Source organism: Protopterus annectens, chromosome 5.part1 (assembly GCF_019279795.1).
Source record: "Protopterus annectens isolate FY-2018-M chromosome 5.part1, PAN1.0, whole genome shotgun sequence".
In the NCBI taxonomy this organism is placed as follows: domain Eukaryota; kingdom Metazoa; phylum Chordata; order Ceratodontiformes; family Protopteridae; genus Protopterus; species Protopterus annectens.
In genome coordinates, this window is record NC_056736.1 from 491,421,062 (window position 1) to 491,443,525 (window position 22,464).

Below are 22,464 nucleotides of genomic sequence, written 5' to 3' on the forward strand. Positions count from 1 at the left end.
GAATTTAAAGCAGCACTAAAAGAAAATTTATGGAACTCTTGGACCTGTTCTGCCTAAACCCTATCTAACTCTCTTCTCTCTTTACTATTTATTTATTTTTTTCATTCCCTTACCCTTACAATTTCTTATCTAAGTACTCATCTGTTTTTCTTCTAACTTTCACATTAACTTCCTTTGTTTGTCTGTACAGTTGTATCTTATTGCAGACTGACTTATATAGGTTCATAGGTTCAAAGGTGTGTACTAGTCTAATGGCCCTGGAGCCTTTACAAGCCTAGCCCATAGAAGTGCCCTGGCATCATGCCACCCAATGTTAGTTCCCAGTGACTCTATCAAGTTGAGCCACTGGAGTGATCCACGGGGTGGACATTCTTTTTCCCATCTAGTCATCAAGATTTCTCTGGAAGAGTGCTAGTGATGTGCTCTGCTTGACATGTATAGGAAGAGTATTGCAGAGCATGGGCTGTCTCTGGGTTATGAACCTGTCCCTCCAGCATGTTCTGTTGACTATGGTAATGAGGTTGAATTCTCTGGAGCGTGTGATGTGGAGGGATTGAGCTTTCTTTAGATGCAGCATTTCTAACAGAGCTGGGTCAGGCATGGCTTTGTAAGTCTAGCAGAGATCACCTCTTAGCAGATGATATGAGACAAGAATAGCTGGAGTATTTTATATATATATATATATATATATATATATATATATATATATATATATATATATATATATCTATATCGGTGATCAGAAGTAACAAGTGGTTAGCATAAGGAAGATTTGCATGATTTTAGGAATGATTGGGTGGTAGCAGGAAGCATTATAGTATACCATGCACTAAGACTATGTTCCATTATCTGCCTTTTTTATAAATGTATTAGTTGTCTGTCTGTGTGTCACTGTATTATTGAAAACAACTGAAAAGGCCAAGTTGGTAGAGCTCATTTCCACCAGAGTCCTGAGCAGATAAGCTCCAGAATAGTAAAAGTTAGATTCTTAAATTTAAAAAAACGTATATACCAGGAAATATCAATAACTGCATTAAAACATGTAACAAATCTTCAAAAAAAAAAAAAAAATATATATATATATATATATATATATATATATATATATATATATGTCAGTGATGGCACTTTGGCATTCTGCATTATATGCATGAATGATTAAGTGATGACAACTAATCCAATGATATTAGTTACACATTGAGTAGTAATGACTTGATAATGACAACAATAATAAATACATAGATTGGCACTATTTCTGGTGATTGATCAAAGTTTAAGTTTATAACTAACAGAAAGGCGAAGTGCAGGAGACAGGACAGAAGGCAGAGGAGAAAGGAACAGCAGTATGTATTAATTAAGACCATAGGAGTGCCAAATAAAGATAGTAGAGGTACTGAATGGGACGGGAAGCAGAATGAATTCATGGACAGGAGAAGATGCAGCAAGTAGGCAGCATGGTATGCAGGGGTGAATTGGGCAAGTATCAAGTGACTCACCAAACTGAGCTGTTGCAAGTCTAGTTAGGATGGAAACATTTCCTAATAGTATTCTTGACAGAGTTCATGGGCGGCCACGGTGGTGCAGTGGTTAGCTTTGCTGCCTCACAGCAAGAGGTTCTCCGGTTTGATCCTCGGCTGGGGTGCCTTCTGTGTGGAGTCTGCATGTCCTCCCTGTGGTCGCGTGGGTTTCCTCCGGGTGCTCCGGTTTCCTCCCACATCCCAAAGACATGCTGCAGGTGGATTGGACACTCTAAATTGGCCCTAGGTGTGCGTGTGAGTGTGCCTTCTGTGGAAGGTTGGGCGCCGGGCTGGCAACTCGACACTGTAAAACTCCACTGCCATTCAATGTGCGGACAAGGTGATCCACTGTGGCGACCCCTAACCGGGAAAAAGCCGAAAGAAGAAGAAGAAGATTCTTGACAGAGTTCATATATGGTGCATTACTGAGGATGAAAGGGCACTTTACATATTCCACATGATTTACTTAAAGGATGAAGAGTCACAAAATCTGCTATGAAAAACAAGAATTTTATCACCAGACAAATTTAAATTTTGAGTAAAAATGTGCCATTTCTTAACCAATGCAACGGCCATTCATTCTGTGTGATATCAAAGTTTGTGGTCATATTAGAAGTGATTTATTTCAGAATTTTAATTTTATTATCAGATTATGAGGTCTAATTAATAAAGCACATTAAAATAAAAGTTATATGAAGAAAGCAACAATTTATTTATACATTTTTAATAAAGTAAAATATTTATGCCGATGTATGTATGTTTCTTACATATGCAGAAATACACAGCCAGTTTTACTTTTACTATTGCATTCCTCTCCCGAACATTGTTTAGAACACTTTTGGAGTTAGGGTAACCTTCTCTGTTATGTCTACTATGTTACTTTAATGCCCTACTTTTCATGATAACAGTCATATGCCTCTTGTCATTCAGTACAATTTTTAATTAGCTAGTGCAATGCTTTTCTGTGCTTAGTGAATGATATCAATTATTTCAGCCATTGCCTCCACCAAAAAGCACTCTGTGTTTTCTATGCAAATGGGTGATTTGACCAGTGGTTTTAAAAGTTATTTACCTTGACTGTTTGTAACTCAATGAATCATTGTGAAAAGGACATTACACATGTTTAGAGCATTTTTGTTGTTACAGTATATTTACTAAAGAGTCATTAGATTTTTATTTAGTGTACTACAATTATTGCATAATGGATGTTCTTCATATTGATGACTGCTGCATTAGCCCGGGCTATATGGATTATGTTGTTCAAGGGTATAAAAGATAGTCAGCCTCCAAAGCATCATTTTCATTAATATTCTTTACCCTGATGTTACTTACTCTGCTATTACTGTCCTTTCATTTTTTTATAAAGAAGTGGCATAATGTAACTTCAAAAAATCTTTATTTTAACTGTACTGGTCTATGTTTGCCCAAAGGAATTGCCAAAAAGGCCTCTGATTGCCTTACTGTTCCTGAAGAGTACCTCACAGCCATTAGACCAGTACTCACCCCCAGATATGGAAGAACAGACCTGTTGTGACACACTTCCTCTCCCCAAGCTAGCCTCTAGATATTTTGCAAGCTTTCCTATTGAATTTAGATCATTAATGGCACATTCAGAGCCAAAACGTTACTCTGCCTGGGCTGGGCCAGAAAACTTAAGCATGTATAATGTTTATTATTTATGTATTTATTTATTTATTTGACATTTGTTGATCAGGTTAGTCCAACTGGGCAACAGCCCTTTTTCAGTGGGGACACGAGGAGAAAAGCTCCAGTTATCCAAGTAAAAAACATACATACATATAAAAAACTGTGACATAACAATACAGAGAATAAAAGTACATTTTATGCAAGAATTTAACAAGAGATATGCTCATGGTAATCTGTGACATTTATACAATGCAAAATGTTTGTAGTGCAGAATAATGTAAGGAGTTTGAGCAGGATTTAAATAGCGGAAGGTAACAGATAGACCGGAAGAGTGTGGATGCAGAAGCTGTAAGAAAATGTAGAGTAACATTAACATTAGTGGTAACGAGAGGTTAGTTATAAAGGAGGGGAGGTGAGTTTAATTTGGGTTGGGACATAAGCAAGACAATGAATTTAGCAGGCTGTCTTTCAGAGATTTTTTGAAGTATTTAGTGTTAGAGATAGCTCTTAAACATAGGGGCAGTCTATTCCATGCATTTGCAACAAAGTGATTGTAAAGAAGTTTGCCTATGTTTTTATTGGGCTTATAAATTTCTAAGATGTTCTAGTTAATTGTTGTAGAAAAAGGATTGTTTAAATTTTTATGTATGCAATATATACATTCTCCTGCTTGAACTAAATAATTTAATGTTCAATTGTTCCTAGCAATTGTATGGGGTCTATATAAAATCAGCAAATGCTTAAAAAAGTGTACGCTGATTTATCGACCCCATGTAAGTGAAAGCTTACCATCCTGAAGACTTAAAACAGCAAATCGCTCTTCCAAAAAAGAAAAAAAAAAAACTTTAAAACATTACATGAAGTGGGGGACTTCACCTCCTCATAACCCCCGATGTGGGGGACTGTGCCCCCCACCCTCCCTACTTAAATATACCAACTCTGAGATCGTACTACAGTGACGAAAACAGCAAAATAATGAAGGCAGCCAAACAATATCTTTCCCAGGGAAAGAATTTTCTTATATGCCGTTTTGGTATTTTGCTGTTTCGTGCTTTCAAGCGTCTTCGATCATATAATAGAGAACCATTGTATGCCATATAAATGCAGTTATATTTTTTCATTTATAAATAATATGCTGTTTGTATATTATGCTATGTTATGTGCTGTAGGTGTGTCAGTTTGTCTTCAGAATATAGTAAACTAGTCTAGATCTTTTTCATTGTGTTGGAAAACAAACATTTTTGTGGGGAGGGGAGACAAGCCCTGTCCTGCACCATGCACCTTACAGTATATATACTACCTCCAAGATTGCACTACAGTGGGGGAAAGTGCACATTCCTTAATATACTGCAAAGTTTGGGTAACACTGCTTGTTTTCCATAGTTGGTTTTCAACATTTTAAACTATATATCATATGGTCTTGACCATGTGAACTGCAACAATTTAAAAATTCAATGAAGTGCAATAGACTGAACTAGTCTACATATACATAAGACAGTAGATCTTGTAGTGTATAATTTTGGAGCTATAAATTGAAACGGTACAGGTACACTCAGATACATACCTGCTCTATGTATTGCAGCTAGACACAGTCTAAGAGAATGATACATACCTGCTCTATGTATTGTAGCTAGACACAGTCTAAGAGAATGTATCGATCTGTATTGCTTATTCTTATCACTTTGGTGATTCAATGATATATCCTACATTTTTTCCTCTAAAAGTTGTTGTTGTATCTTTCAGCTTTTCCCGGTTAGGGGTCGCCACAGCGGAACTCCGGTCTGCTAATGATTGGCAGTAAATTTTTACATACTGAGTTGCCAGCCTTGACGCACAACCTTCAATGAAGGTACGCCCATTCACGCATGTCTCCACACAGAAGACGCTTTAGCTGAGAAGCTAACAGGACAACGTCTTACTGTGAGGCGACAAAAAATACATGTTGCAAAAATCTAACAGAAACTTCAGATGTCTCACATCTTGCATTCACTATATTGCTAGAATTTTATAATGTCTTGAATGATGACAACTTCAGGAAACCGAAGATGGAAAAAAACAACATATTCTATGACACTAGAAAGAAAATAAATGTCATTAATATTTAGATGCACTTCATCATGGAGACTTTTTTAGTTTAACTCTTGTTTATTTTTCTTTATCTGTAGTCCTCTAAGTGAACTGATTCATGAAACAGAAGACAATGCATTTTTACATTAATTTATTGCACCACTCTAGCAAATAATGGTATAAGTGGCAAAATGCTAGGTTCTGAGCCCAGCTGGTGACTTATTCAGCCTTGACAGACATCTAAATGAAGACTGCAAGGTCTGCTGACCACCTGTCTGGAGAGTGGGTAAGAGATGGGTTCTCTAGAGTTGAAGAGAATATCAGAATAAGATATCATAGAAAGATATAATTGACTTGGTCCTAATTCTGAGCCCTAAGGGCCCCTGGCAGCTTGTAGCAGCACCTGGTAATAACATAATTCCAATACACGGGCAAGATGAGGTGGCCGACATCAGATAAGCTGGGAAATACACTGATAGGATTTCTATACAAAAATAATGCTTAAGTATCCAGTCTGAAAACAAGGTAGGCAATCTCACTGGATAATTAAGTTATGCTCTGACTGACTTGGTGTTGCCAAGAATATCACAAATATATATATAAGAGAGATATTGCAAGGGTCCATTAATTCTTTGTACTTATATGGATGAAGTATGCACAGGGCTGACAAAGACAGAAATTAAACATTATCATTTTAATGGATAGATCTGAGTTATACTGTAGTACACACCCTAACTTTTAATATTTTAATGAGAATGTAGTTTAGAAGGATATCACTAAGAAACTGAAGTTCTCACTTTTGCAGTATATTTAGTTTTACTCTGATAATCTTCCCTGCTGATGCTTCAGGCAGCATTGTGAGTGCTGCAAGGCAACATTTTTGAGATGTTATTGTTAACTGCAGCACCATCTGTTGTGTTGAGTGAGGATGGTTGGCACTTTCAAACATGAAATGTCATTATCTGACATCAACCATGCTACCTGCCAGACATGCTCATGACTCTTCCTGTGCTGAAAAAATTGCACTTTTGCCTTGCAGTGATAAACCAATAATAATTGTAATCTGTGCAAACACAAATCAACAAAACTGCAAGTGCTGTAGCACATAAGGAAATACAGAAAAAAAGTGTTAAAATTAAAAGTATGACCTGTATGAAGAGATTTAACTTTCTGCTGCACTTGGAAAAAGAAATAAATGCATACCTATATACATGGATAGAGAGACAGACAAATTGATAGATAAGGACAAAGAAAGGTCATGCAGACTCTGCATAGAAGGTACTCCAGTGAGGAACTAAACTGGAAAATATTTTGCTGTAAAATGACTGTTACTGCAGGACTGTGCCTCCCTTTCTCTACCTTTACATAGTGTTGAATTATAATATGGGTGAAAAGGATGGCTACCCAAGCCCACAGTTTTAGGGGGGGCTCATGGTCACACAAGAAAGCAAATACATTTTAACTCTTTCCATTTGCACCTAGAATATGACCAGCAGAATAATGTTTCTGTCTACTGACAGATGTACAGGAAGATGGAAGCACAGTACAGGAAATAGTACAACAACAAGCGGTCAGCTTTGACTTCCTAGAATTTGGGCTTTTTGATGTGCGCATCTTTAAATTCCATCTTTTACAAGTGTGACTCATGAGTGTACTTGCACAAGTGTGTGTGTCATCTGCTAGGGTTTGCTTTTTGATTGGAAGCAGAGATGTCTCTGAATTCTCTTTTTCTCTACCTTTACATAGTGGCGGATTATAATAGGGGTGAAAATGGTGGCCACCCAAGCCCACAGCTTCAGGGGGGCCAATAGTCACACAAGAAAGCAATTAATTTTAACTCTTTCCATTTGCACCTAGAATATGACCAGCAGAATAATGTTTCTATCTGTCTACTGGCAGATGTACAGGAAGATGGAAGCACAGTACAGGAAATAGTACAACAGCAAGTGGTCAGCTTTGAGTTCCTAGAATTTGGGCTTTTTGATGTGAGCATCTTTAGAGTCCATCTTTTACAAGTGACTCATGAGTGTACTTGCACAAGTGTGTGTGTCATCTGCTAGGGTTTACTTTTTGATTGGAGGCAGAGATGTCTCTGAATTCTCTGTCTGTAGAATTAGGTTTGTGCGAGTAATCTCTATGCAGCCTGACTATGTGCTGAATGGCTGCAAATGGGGGCAGAGCACTGTGTGTGTTGGGGGTGTCCAGGTGGTAAAGTTAGAATGCCAGCAAGACATTCAATTATTTAGTAGGAGCACTGTAGTACTAAGTTACTTGCTCAGAGTCACACAATAGACAGATAGACAGATAGAGTTAAGTGGCAAATGGAGGTAGCTAGAATCAAACCCTGAACCCTTGACTACAGGAAGCAGCTAATTAACAGTTCCGAGCCTTAAACCTCTGCGTTAATTACTAGACATTAGACGTCACTGAGGTTTACAGTCATGACAGTGATTGGAGTTATGAGTGATATTATTGTACTAGTTCCTCTAATCACCTCCATTTATCTACTGTTTGACTATAAGCAAGCTGTAAATGATGGCTACTTCTGTGTGGGTCTGATAAGTGCTTCGTTCCTAAATCCTACTACTGAACTTGTAGCTTATGAATTAGTGTGGTGGGTTAATAATGCTGTGTCCTGTGTCAGGGGTGTGCGTTTTTCATACTTCATCACCTGTTTTTAGTCAGTCATCCAATTAGCACAATTAAGGCTGCGAGCCCTAGTAGAGGGTTTAGTTCCCTCAGCCCGCATTTGTGTAGCGTGGGACCATAAAAAAACACTTTGCAAGAAAGCTCGTTGGGTTAATTTAAAATTTGAGCTAGGCTTGTCAGTGGTCCCTTGGGCAGCAAACCTAGTAACTAGAAATAAACTAGAGCAGCTGTGGTGTAAAGGAAGGATTTATTAATGAACTGTCTTTTGGGAGCCTTTCTATTTTAGCTCATTACTGATTTTTTAACTTTTTATTGTATCAGCTACATTTCTGGCATTATTTTCTTAGTATAACGAGGGCTTTGTTAAACTGTGTTACATTTCCTAGTATAATTACATGTAGCTATCTAGTTTAATATTATTTTGTTTTGTTATTTAGAATCAGGTCTATTAGCTAGTAACTCCATTTTCTGACTGGTTGGTTTGAGTTTTGATTTTATTTTCATCATAATTATTATTGAGTCATTTTAGTGTTTTTCATTGTACTGTTTTTTTTTTTTTAGTTGCATTTCTTTCGCCTTGATGTGAACGAGGAAGTTCCTTTCTGGTATTGGAGTCATTATTTTATGACTGCATTGTGTGAACATTTTTTTTTCTTTTTGTGTTCTAAAATTCATAAGGTCATAGTTGATCAATTTTTCAGGAAATAAAATAAATAGGAACCTTGATTATGTCTAATGTTTCCAGTGAGACACATTTTTGCAGATTATAGCTCATTATGAGGATAATATTCTCACTAAATCAGTGTAGCCAGTTTGCAAGGCCTTCTCATTGTGCTACAGCCCCGTTGATACAATTTTAAAACTCATTAATCAATCAATCTTGGGTTTCCAAACATGAAATGGTACAATCTGTTTACATCATCAATGACATTAATTCAATGCAAAATCTCCTGCCAAAGTACAAAAGTTCCATGCTCAAATGACTTCAAATGTTACAAGAGGTGGATTTACTGTTTTATAGCTTTTAGCTTGTTCCCCTTGACAGAATAGTTCACCTAGATGCATCTTTCAGTACCCAGTGGCTGTACTGAGCATGTCTATTTGGTTGAAAGTTACATAATCCCGAATGTAAAATGGAAGGCACAATTTTATATTTACCGCAAAGATTTTTGATGTAAGATTTGATATGGAAGGAAGATTTTGCTAATTTGTATTTGACTTTAAAGCTACGTAATTGTACAAAAGGCCTGCTAAATCCATCCAGTAAATTAAACCTTTCAATACTGGACTGAAGTAATGTATCAATAAAACTTTTTACAAAAACAGAAAATTGTTGTAATTAGGTACTGTTCACTTTGCCATCCATACATATTCTAAATATTGTCCATATTGTGCTTAGTATATTGTAGACCTGCATGAAAACATTGTACTCCCATTCAAGCTGCATTTGACTGTTTCTATAGCTTTTTTTTTGCTTGGAGTATAAAGCTTGTTGTGACATTACAGTCACTTCCTCTAAATCCAAATCATATGTATAAGACTTAAAAAAACAAGCTCGAAAGAGCAATCCTTTAAACTTCTTATTGACTCAACATTAAATAATGCAAACAAGAACACATTTCTTAGTATAGTTTGCTCAGTGTTCAAGTTCTCCAGTTGGCTAGAATAGACCTTTTTTTCTACTTGGGGCATGCATAAAGTATACAAGAAAAGCGTTAGTTCAGCAGAACTCTACGAAAATGTAGGTTTGGATTACCATGGCCAGATGTTTTCAGCTGTTTTTTTTTTTTTATCAGATGTAGGTGATTCTGGAGGTTATGATTGATACAGGTTTATAATGTCATCTCAGTTCTTTGTGTTCTGAATGTGCCCTCTGTTTTTAGCATTGCTGATTGCGAGATTGTGTTAAAAAACATGATGCTCAGAAAAACTAATCACTATGGCCCATCACACTTACTTTACAGACTTCAGAATCATGCTGCCATGTATGATTTCATGATTGTCAAAAACAATGATTTCCATTAGTATGTTGACAATTATTTGCATGCCATCATGTAGTTATTTGCATGTAATGCCTAGCACACTCTTTTCCTGCTATTGCAATCAGACTGTGTGTGTCTGTATGTCCTCATCCCTGCTTGCCTACAATCACCATTGTATTCCACATAACACAATCCATTTGTTTCTGAATAACCCAAAGTGTCAAATTGTAGTACCTTATATTCTACTAGTTTCACTTCAGATCAAAACGTAAATTTACATTCCTTCACCAGGTGAATGATTTGAGCATTTACAAGACTCTTCACCCAAGCCCACATCTGATTTCAGCTGCATGATTTTATATTGGATGAATGATCAGCCATACTGCTTAGTGTCACAGTTTCCTAAACTATCATTATCAATTGAAGTACAGCCTCTGTAATCTTTCAAAGTCGTGGTGGTTTTCCTGGCAACCTGTTAAGTGGAAAGATTCAAATTTTTGATAATGATGTTCCACATTCTGAACAAGAAAACTAGTGGAGTTTTAGGGAAGGTAAACGAATGGAAATCTGACAATTAGATATACGAAGCATAGGATAAGGTTTCCACTGTGTGTGTGCGTGTGTGTGTGTGTGTGTGTGTGTGTGTGTGTGTGTGTGTGTGTGTGTGTGTGTGTGTGTGCGTGTGTGTGTGTGTGTGTATGTTGGGGGACAGAGGAAGGGTGGATGGGTGGGGATAAATCATTTTGCATGGTATGATAACCACTACTTATACAAATAAACCTGGTGGCATTCCAGTGACACTTTCTTTAAGAAATGTACAAGTAGCATTCAAAATTATAAACAACAGGAACGGAATGAATGAAAAGCTTCAAAAACAACAAATCATCAAAGAGGACCTTGACTGGTATTGTTTTCCATAAGCCATGTCAAAATATTTGGTGTTGAAAGGAATGGAAAAAAAGGTAATTTCTAGAAAAAGAAAATATGAGAGTGTTCAATTCTCTTACATTCACACGTATGAGTGTGCAGACATGCACACACATACACACTGGGTAGTATGTTAAGTGATGTTGCAGTTTCTGCCCTGATGTCATTATTTAAGTAAATTCAAACCTTAAAAAAGTAAATTTGTGAAGAAAACAGATGCAATATGGATATGTCTACAAAATAAATATAACTTTCTCCTTTTAAAATTTTGACAGAATTTTATTTTATTTATTTATTTATTGACATTTGTTAACCGGGTTAGTTCAGCTGGGTCAGAAACCCATTTTCAGTGGAAACCCGACGAGAAAAGCTCCAGTTATATTTAATATATATGTTAACAGAGAAAACAAGATAAATTTAGTTACACTGAGTTTACCTTTTACAGATTAAAACAAGTTTCAGTTAATTTATTTTGCAGAAAAAAAAATTCCAATTTAGTCTAGAGTATGGTAGAAGAAAGTGGTGTAGTAATGGTAAAACAAGGTCCTGTTGCATCAAGAATTCTGCTAGCCATATCTAATGATAAACATATAATAGGATGAGCAGATAAAGGATGAGTAGGATCGTATACAAGCAAAAGGCATTATATATGTTGTTCTTCTTCCGGCTTTTCCCGGTTAGGGGTCGCCACAGCAAAACTCCAGTCTGCTAATGATTGGTATTAGATTTTTATGGTGCCATGGTGGCAGCTCAATGCCCAACCTTCAACGAAGGCACGCCCATTCTATGCATGTCTTTCGATTGCCACTCAACCATGGGGAGGACATGCAGATTCCACACAAAAGGCGCTCCAGCTGAGAATCGAACAGGAGAACCACTTGCTGTGAGGCGACAATGCTACCGCTGCACCACTGCGGCTCTAACAATCTTTAATGATGAAGAATACCATGTGATTTAGAAAGTTTATTAGTTTTATACTTTGAGAGATTTGGTAGGCTGTTTTTGCAGTCTAGGGAGAATGGATGGGAGTTATGTACTCTGAAAGTGGGGGTTAGGTGAGGTTATGGCAGGGACAACTTTTGGAGTTGAGCAGATGATGTTTGAGTTCCTTTTTAAAGTGAGATGGGTGTATAATAGCACATAAGTCTAAGGGAAGTTTTTCCAGGATTGGGATACTGAGCATTTGTATAGTAATTTGCCCACATTTTTCTTTGGTGAATAGACTGCTAGAAGTTGCTGGTTTGAAGTGTGCAGGGCCCGAGATGGGGAGTACATGGATACAAGGGTAGAGAGAGCTGGACAGGAAGATGGTCTATATAATATAGAGTGTACAATTTGGAATTGTAATATTAACAGTAGCTGTGGAAATTCAAGCCATTGCAGGGAGTTTTGGGCAAGGCAGTGATGTGAGGTGTAGTGAGAGTCGGTAATGAATCTAGCAATTTTATGATATGTTTGTTGGAGTTTAGTCAAGGTAGTCTCAGAAGGACAGAATTGGTATAGGCACCCACGGATAAGATCTCAAGAAACAATCAGAAAAGCAGGTAAGTATGGTAGATGTGACAGCAGGAGAAGGTGGGGAGGGGAGAGTAGTTCAGAGAGAAAGAACTAGACTGAGTAGCTCTCTAAAAATTAGAAGGCAGTAGATAAGGAGTACAGAAAAACCAGGAGATGCGCCGGGAAGATAGAGGTTAGACTGAGGCAGTAGATAAGGAGTACAGAAAAACCAGGAGATGCGCCGGGAAGATAAAGGTGTGCACTTAGCAGGAGTAAAGACTATAGAAATAGAATACACAGGGGATGGCAGTCAGACAGCTTACAGCAAGCAGCTAAGTCAGATGGTAGATAGCAGAGTGGGGAGCAGCTTCAGGCAGGGTCCAGGCAGGGTCGGTCAGTGGGCTTGGAAGCAGTAAGCAGTATTGCTAACCTACAAAAAATAAGAGAGAGAGAGAAGGAGAGTTAAGGGAGAAAAAGGATGCTCAGATAACTGGGACTACTGAAACCACCAGCAAAAAAGTATTATTGTAAATGGAGGGGCTATGCAAAGTGTAAAACAGTGTAGGATGAGTGAGTGGCTGTAGGCAAGGGTTGCTATTGGCACAAGTATGAAGAGATGGGGACAAGGAGTATTGGAAGGCCTAGTGTGTGATCAGGGTGGGGGGAAGCAAGTGCTAGTATGAAGTTCTGGAGGGAGAAATGCAGTCAGAGGATGATATGGGGATATGTAGGTGATAACAGTGTGATAATGGGGGAGGTAACTGGAAAGAGTAATGTGAGAAGCAAATTGTATGTGGTTTGGACAGATAAAAGGTGAGCAGCAGCAGACACTAGAATACTATACAGTGAAATAGATATGCAATAACATTCAGCATTGTACTCCTAGCACAGTATTTAAGATGACTAGTACACAGAAAGTCAAACTACAAATGTTCAGGTAAAAGCATGTCAGACAATCAGTATACAGTAATAAAAACATGTATATAACATTCAGCAGTGTACTCCTTTCAGTGTATTAAAAAAAGCCTAGTACAAAGAAACTCAACAGAACTGCGCTTGTAAAAGTGCGTTAAATATGAAAAAAAACATCACATTAGCAAATTGGCTTCAACCTCATAGTACAGAAAAAAAGCAGGATACTAAAATAAAGCATACAACCATATGTAACAGCCTTCAGGGTGACTCACAAGAATACCTAGGAGAAAACAGCATTCCTCGCAGGAGTAGTTCAAAGTTATAGAGACAGAAATTAAACATCTCCCTTAGCAGTAATTACTGTTCCAGAATGGACCAAGTAGTACAATTTAGAAAAATGAGCAACACTGACTGCTAAACTAAAGGGCTAACAATATAGATTAGGAAGCGTAAGCTACATTCCTTTGAGAATGTATGTGCAATGCCACTGTAAATGCTTGTGTACTCAACTAAATTCAAAGTCAAACAGCACATGAAAAAATGTGTGACTTTCAATTATCAGCATAAGGTATGAAAACGGAAGGTCGTTTCCTACAGATTACACTTTCCAGACTAAGACTTGACTAAGGGGCCAGCAATACTGTTAGGGATACATAAGCAACAGCCCTTTAATAGTGCCTGTCATAACGCTACTGAAAAATGCTAGTGTGACATAAATTCCATCAAAGCGGAAACAGTATATTAACTATTGTGCGACATTCAGTTAGCAGCATAACATATAAAGCAGATGGTCGTTTCCTGATAAATTACAAATTTCAGACAATAAAAAAAAACAGATTACAGCTATTGTCGCACTCACCTGTATAGCCAAAAAGCACACCTGTACCACAGGTAGTAAGGAGGGGAGACAGAGAGTAAAGATGGCGCGGGGGAAACGTGCGTAAGAAATTAAAAGGTGCAAAGTATCATTGGAGAGTTACAGATGCATCACAAGTAGGAGGGGTAACCATGAATTAAGAGCTAGGGATAGAAATAGTAATAGTTAACATACAAAATGTAGAGAAAGCATGAGGAAGCTTTACATAGTGCTGTAAGGAAAGGGAGGTAAGAGTAGCAGCAGAGATAATACTAAGTGGAAGCAGGCGGAGATAAATAGTAAGTGGAAGCAGGTGGAGATAAATAGTACGTGGAAGCAGGCAGAGATAAATAGTACATGGTAGCAGGCAGAGATAAATAGTACGTGGAAGCAGGCGGAGATAAATAGTACGTGGAAGCAGACAGAGCAGTAAGAAGAATAAGCAGATCAGAAGAATAGTAAGTGGAACAGGCAAAGCAGTACAAAAAGAAAAAAACAGGACTAAGTAATGATAGCCAGCAGGTCAATAGAAGGACAGAATTTGGATAGGCACTCATGGGGAAGATCTCAAGAAACAATCAGAAAAGCAGGTAAATATGGTAGATGTGAGAGCAGGAGAAGGCAGGGGGGAAGAGTAGTTCAGAGAGAAAGAAATAGACTTGAGTAGCTCTGTAAAGATTAGAAGGCAGTAGATTAGGAGTACAGAAATACTAGGAGATGGGCAGGGAAGATAGAGGAGTGCAGTAAGCAGTAGTAAAGACTATAGAAATAGGATAAGCAGGGGGTGGCAGTCAGAGAGCTTACAGCGAGCAGGTATGTTAGATGATAGATAGCAGAGTGGGGGCAGGTTAATGTGGAGAGAAAGAGGGAACAGCCCGGGTATATGCAAGATTTCAGCCTCCACAGGAGCAGCAGTACAGGTTGCATATAGTGCACCAATTAACAGTTTAGGCTGGACATACTTCGAATACACTCTTGATGTACAGGAAGATACCACAGGGGAATCTTGACCGCAAGCCTTTCTGTGTTGGAGGAAAGCCTTCTAGCTTTTCAATGGGAGTGGTAAGCACTAGGTAGCCTGTCTACCATGAGAGGAGTGGTTCTTGGCCCAGAAATTGTAGTTTATTAACCATTTGGACAGTTTGTCCATCTCTTTCAACTTTCTGGTTTAAAAGACCACATCTGCGCTTGTTTCCCATCTTTCCGGTAACTATCCTACTGGGTAGCACTAGAAAGCCTTAAATTGATACCAGCCGTCTAGCTTAGAAGAGAGACTTTGGAGTGATTAAGTATCAGTTTTCTGTACTTTCTTGTTGTACTTAACTGTTTTCCACCTAAACGCAGATTTTCTAGCATTTATTGTGATTTAAAAGCTTGTTTTTTCACATATTGTACTTATTTGACTGCCTTCACTTATAAAAAGTCATTTTTTTGTTTAAATAATTTGTTTAACTGTTGTAGGTTACACACTAAAGTGTGATAGCCTTTTCTGATTGTTTGCAGTCGTTTAAAGCTGTTCTAAGTATATTTTTTACTGTTTTTGCCTTATCTTTTCAAAAAAAAAAAATTCTTTGTTTTCCGCCTTTCTAAGCTAGTATAGTCCAGTTTTCAGGCTAGTGTTGAATTCAGGGCTGTGATACTAGTTTCTAAGTTGCCCATACCTTACTTGGATAGAAGGAAGTTTCTCTATTCACCTGTGAGAGAGGGGAGCTTTGAGCAGCCTATCTGTCACTGGAGGAGTGGCTCCAGCCCAGAAGTTAGTAGTTTATTGGCCATTTTGGACTAATTTCTATCTCTTTTATTTCCCTACTATAAAAAATGTGTTTGCACGGTTTCGCAGTCAGGGCAGCGCCGGTTAGCTACGGTTAAATTATTCCCGGCTCCACTAAGTCTCGTCTTCAGTTTTTCCCTTGAAACTAGTCTAACTCTCAACCTAAGTACTCAGAAAGCATCCTACAGCCCAGTACTTGCTCAGACCTAATAGCAAGCACTAATATACCCTGACACTTGATTGCCCAGCAGGGCAAAGCTCTTTATTCACCCCTCACCAACCAAGTGACTAAGCAGCTCAACCTGCTATTCAGGCATGACCAAAGGGCAATTTCAGGTGTACTCTCCAGTCCAACTGGTGAATCTGGATATCCTGAGGCAATGTTACAACTGCCTCATGTACACAGACAACCCTCTCCTTTTACCACAAAACACTAACATATGCGAGAGATGCAATTAAACAGCCAAACTGGAGGCTAAGCTGTCTTCACCCAAGACTGGAACAGACAGTCAAGAGGAGTAGGTTAACACTTGCACCACATCTCCAGGCACACATAGACGTACTAAAACAGCATTGGCAAAAAATACACATAAATATACAAAATCATACTCGGAGGCTCTAAATAAAACCTGCAAAAGCATCAGAGACCTCCAATGCAGACACCCAAACAACCTGCACCTCCCGTCACAAACCAGATAACACATAAAACACAAAATCAGTGTGCCACACAATCACAGCCCTTAAGGCGAAATAACATACCTAACACACTAGTAATAGGTGACTCTATAGTCAGGCACACTGACATCCCACTCACTAGGCTGGACAAGCAGAAGGTTACTGTTAGTTGTCTGTTGGGAGCCAGAATCCACCACATAGCACAAGTACTCAGGTCACTCCAGAACAAGTACAAATATGACTCTGGCATTGTTCATGTTGGTGTGAATGACCTGAGACATACCTCCCTGGACTACATGAAAAGAGACATGGAAGAGCTCTCTGATCATGCAATCCAGGCTGGTATGACCCTGACCCTGAGTAGCATCCTGCCCTCACCAAGAATGATACCTCAGTATAAAGAAAAAAATGTCAATTTTAACAATTGGCTAAGCTTCTGGTGTCATTCAAAGGGGATCCAGTGTTTGTCAGCCTGGGACGACATGCTTGACAAGCCACGTTGCTTCGCAAGTGATGGCTTGCAGCTATCGCCCCTAGGCTTTTGAATTCCAGCCAAGACTCTTGCTGCCCCCATAGTGCCTTTTTTAGGCAAGGCTCAAAAGTCAAACCCACCTCCGTAAACAGGACAATTAACAAAAAACTGAGGGTTATGCTACTCAACACCAGGAGCTTGAATCTCAAAATACATGCGCTCGAAGCATACCTCAGTATGGAGAACGTCGACATCTGTGCAGTAACTGAAACCTGGTTCAAGGCTCCAGAGAGCACCCCAGCACTACCGGGCTACAACTCATACCACACATTTTGGCCACAGAACACGGACCAAAACACAAAAGGAGGGGGTCTATCCATATTCATCAAGGGTACCTATACCTCCAGGTTAGTGGTGCAGCATGATACCTCTGAGATCATCCATGTGCAACTAACATCGAGCAAATCTGCAATGCAAATTGTGGCCTGTTACAGATCACCCTCCATGACCCAGGATCACCACTTCACCTTTCTGGAGACACTGGAAAACATGAAGGTCCTACCAAATACCCTTATATTGAGCGATTTCAATTACCCTACCATTAACTGGGAAAACTACTCCAGTACAAACTCCCAGGCCCAGCGCTTCCTGGAATTCATCAACTCAAACACCCTGGATCAGCTGGTAAATTCCCCTACCAGAGGTGAAAACATATTAGACCTTGTCTTCACCAACATGGGTGACAGGTGTTCCACACCGGAGGTCAACCACTCACTGGTTAGATCAGACCATAAACTAATCACTCTGGATGTCCACACCCCACCACCACCCACAACTAAGGAAACCACAGTAAAAAACTTCTCTAAAGAAAACTTTACCTTACTTAAGACAGAGGTGGTAAGTTTCACAGCCCCCACGCTAAAGGATAATGCTGTCCAAGATGCAGAAACCTTTACAAATGCACTCTATGAGCACCTACACGGATGCATGGATTGTGCCATCCCTAGCAACACCAAGACTCACTCCTCTAAGAGAAGGAAACCACTTTGGTGGACCCATGCCATAAACAGGCTATACAATAGAAGGAGGAAACTAGTTCAGAAAAAAAGCAAATCCTAAGAAGGAAAGACATCCCTGATCAGTATCAGTAAGAAACTAAGGTCCCTCATAAAATCATCCAAGGCTAACTTTGAAAGAAAAATAGCCAAGGATTCAAAAGATAACCACAAAGCCTTCTTTAGCTATGTTAAGAATCTAAGAGACAACTCGCAGATATGCACTGAACTAGTGCAAAATAGCACAAAATATACTGAACCTACTGATATTGCCAACATCCTGGCAGATAGATTCAGTGCAAACTTTACTCCCCCCGCCCCCAAAAGGGCCCACAACAAAATCAGAAAAGTGTAGTTTCCCAGAAATCACAGACACACAGGTGAAAACAGCCCTTTCAAAAGCCAAAAACACAGCATCAATGTCAATGGGGCCAGATGGTGTCCCAGGCTGCATCTTGCAAGAACTACAGAACGAACCTACCCCCCAACTAAACACGCTGTTCAACCTCTCCACAGGCTATGTGCCCATAGAATGGTGCACAGCAACGGTTATTCCTCTCCACAAAGGAGGGGCCACAACTGACCCTGGTAACTATTGCCCCATAAGCCTGACAAGCCTGGTCTGCAAGGCTATGGAGCGCATCATCATGGAACTCATTAACAAAGACATTGGGAACCTCCAGACACTTGACCCGAACCAGTTTGGCTTTGTTAAGGACAGATCATGCCTACTAAACCTGGTTGACTTCTTTGAGACAGTCACTAAGGCCATAGATGAGGGAAAGATGGTTCACACAGCCTACCTTGACCTCGCCAAGGCTTTCGACATCATTCCCCACTCAGGTATTACAGAAAAACTCACCAGCCTGAACATAAACCCCTATGTCATGAGATGGGTTGCCAACTGGCTTACAGACAGAACTCACATGGTAAGAATAGCGGGCTCCAGGTCTGACTCTAAACCAGTCACAAGTGGTGTCCCCAAAGCTTGGTCCTGGGACCCCTACTGTTCAGCATATACTTCTCAGAAGTACAAGCAAACACAGGAGGACTATGGCTAACCAAGTTCGCCAATGACTGCAAACTGGGAGCCATAATTGACTCTCTGGCTTACATGGACATCCTCCAAAAGGGCCTTACTGAGATGGACACCTGGTATCAAAGTCATGGCCTCAAGCTAAATGCCAAACAATGCATAGTCATCCCGTTTGGGAAAAACAAAACACCCATGAATTACCACATAGTTGGCAGCCCCCTTAATACAGAAGAGGTAATAAGAGATTTGGGGACCCAGGTAGATAGTAATCTCTCCTTTAACAATCATATTGCCAAAGTAGTTAGAAAATCCTTCTATGTGGCCCATTTAATTACTAAAGGGTTTGCATCTAAAAATAAAGAAGTTTTAGTGCCCCTCTACTCGTCACTCATCAGACCCATCATAGAGTACAATCCCCCATTTGGGATGCACCTCACAAGACACTTCTATCAGTTGGAAAGACCACAGATGTACCTCACCAAGAGGATTACTGGTCTCAAACATATGTCATATGCAGCCCGACTGAAAAAACTCCGGCTGTACTCAGTGGCATATCGCTTACTCAGAGGTGATCTCTGCCTGACTTACAAAGCCATGTCCAACTCAGAATTGATGGACATGCTCCAACTACAGAAATCCAAGTCACTGCGAGCCACGCACTCTAGTGAGCTAAACCTCACCACAATAAATACAACATGCTGGAGGGATAGATTCCTGTCACAGAGACTCCCCATGCTTTGGAACAAAATTCCAAACTACATTAGTCAGAGCCCTTCACTAACACTCAAGAGAAACCTTGACGAGTGGACGGGTAACAGAAAATACATTCCTGGGATCACTTCATTGGCTCTTCTTGACAGAGGATCAGTTAATTAATCAATGGAGCGGCGAAAGTTGACACACTCTGGCTAGGCTTATAAATGCCCTCGGGCAGATAGCCTAGTACCTACCTATGAACCAATGAACCTATAGGAGGTTCCAGCCAGGGTTGGTCAGTGGGCTTGAAAGCGATAAGCAGTATTGCTAACTTAGAATACAATCTCGATGTACAGGAAGACACCACAGGGGAATCATGACTTCAGGAGGTTCCAGGCAGGGTTGGTCAGTGGGCTTGGAAGCAGTAAGAAGTATTGCTAACTTAGAATACACTCTTGATGTACAGGAAGACACTACAGGGGAATCTTGACTTCAGGATGTTCCAGGCAGGGGCGGTCAGTGGGCTTGGAAGCAGTAAGCAGTATTGCTAACTTCGAAAACACTCTTGGTGCTCAGGAAGACACCACAGGAGAATCTTGACTTCAGGAGGTTCCAGGCAGGGTTGGTCAGTGGGCTTGGAAGCAGTAAGCAGTATTGTAACCTGTATAGCCAAAAAGCACACAGGACCACAGGCAGTAAGGAGGGGAGAGAGAGAGAGTAAAGAAGAATATTTACATTTCCAAGCTAGATAAGTTGTACAGAGCAACAGTGACTTAACTACTTCCCAGCCATGCTGGGGTTAAGAATTGAGATGGGGCAGTAAAGGATTCAGCTGCAAAGAGATGACAAGAAGTTGCCACATCAGCTCACTCATCCAAAGGAAGTGCCTGTTATTGGATGGACAAGTGCTGGCTTACGAGCAGAAAGGCATCATTTTGAGCAGCTGGCAGCCATACCCCAGTATTACAAGTTCCATTGCTGTAATTCAGTGTGCCGTCACAAACAAGTGGAGACCATGACAAATGCTTAAACAATTTCCAAGTCAGGCACATTACAGACATTTCACATTTGTTGCAAACTGCAGCTAATTACTTCTCTTTTTTAGGTTGTTTTTGCCTCCACTGTGAGGCTACCAGTGTTCTGGAGCTAATCTAGACCTTGAGATCAGATAGAAAATGTAAGCTACAGTGGGGCAGGCAAATGACAAAAGTACTCAATTTGGATAGAACATATAGGTAACAAAACTGCATTTCTAAGAACTCGGAAATAGAAACAGAGTACACTGAGTAAATGAATAAATAGTACCTCCAAGTAAAGCCAGGAGCACACCAATAAGTGCCAAACGACTGCCGTTAATAATCCACAGTTTAATGACAAAAATAGTAAAACACGAACACGAACAAATTCGATAAGCAGACTGATAACAAACAAATAAACAAAAAGCAAACTAGTCGAGACTAGAACATCTGATGAAGACCAGTAATGGCTGAAAGCGCTTAACTCGACTAGTTTGCTTTTTGTTTATTTGTTTGTTATCAGTCTGCTTATCGAATTTGTTTGTATTCGTGTTTTACTATTTTTGTCATTAAACTGTGGATTATTAACAGCAGTCGTTTGGCACTTATTGGTGTGCTCCTGGCTTTACTTGGGAGTAAATGAATAAATAACTAATGCATTATTCCATGAGGAAGAGTATAGAAGTGAGTAAACATATAAACACATGACTTTGTTGGTCTGTTCCATCTGTTCTCGTCATTTACTGTGCATTCTGTTGCACAGGAACATATCAGTTCTTATCTGCTGTCGTAGGCCTGACTGCCCTAACCTTTATTGTATTTCTGTTCATTTACTACAGTAGGCATGGCGTTCCTGCACTGCTGCCATTCAGAAACAAACCAGAGAAACAGGATTTCTTCTAAGAGGTAGAATTGATACTGTTTTTTTTTACTTATTGAATGGTCTTGAACTTTGAGAAATAAGCATTACACTAAAATGCTTGCAAGAGCTGATGAACGCTAGTTAAACCATTGTTACCACTGTCACTGTTAATTTACCTGCTGTTAGGAGACTGGATAGAACTGGCACAATCTTAATGAAAAGTGTGTGAAAAGTACATATGCTCTAAAGTAATGCTATTTATAGAGCATTTCTTTGCTTTTAGTAGGTTCAGAGCCTTGGCTACCTGTTTCATAAAACGGTGTATCTCATCAGCAACAGCTGGCTTTAATGCACTACTTTTAGATGGCAGTCGGTTACCTATTAGACAGCATTTCTTTTTTTATTCAGCAGAATGTTGGTTGAGTCCTTTTGGAAAAACTCCATTTTTGGGACTAGTACATTTGAGGGAACCAATAACTGATTCTCATTGTACACTTCAGTGTCTTTTGGATTAAAGATGGAGGTTAGGATGGGATTAGGGTTAAGGTTCGAATTAGTTTTAAAATTGGAATAGGATAGCATTTAGATTTAGGGTTTACGTTTGGAGTTAGATTTAAGCAGAACTGTTGCTAGATCACCCTGCATCATGAGTCTAAGAGTTCTGCGCTTTCACCCTTCCCGAGTTATGGCTCTGGATTTAGGGATAGGGCATGTGGGATATTGTACCTCAAAGAAAGGGTCTAGAGCCTTTATGTTATGGTGAAAAAAATAAACTAGTTCTGAATGAGGCACCAGTGCATTGTAGGACACAGACACATATGTAT

The 22,464-nt window shown here is 39.5% G+C and overlaps 1 protein-coding gene across 1 annotated transcript in view; it reads left to right on the forward strand.

Moving 5' to 3' along the window:
* The window catches only part of LOC122803222 (limbic system associated membrane protein), a 1,483,743-nt gene that overhangs the window by 543,651 nt on the left and 917,628 nt on the right, over positions 1 to 22,464 (forward strand). The window lies entirely within an intron of this gene.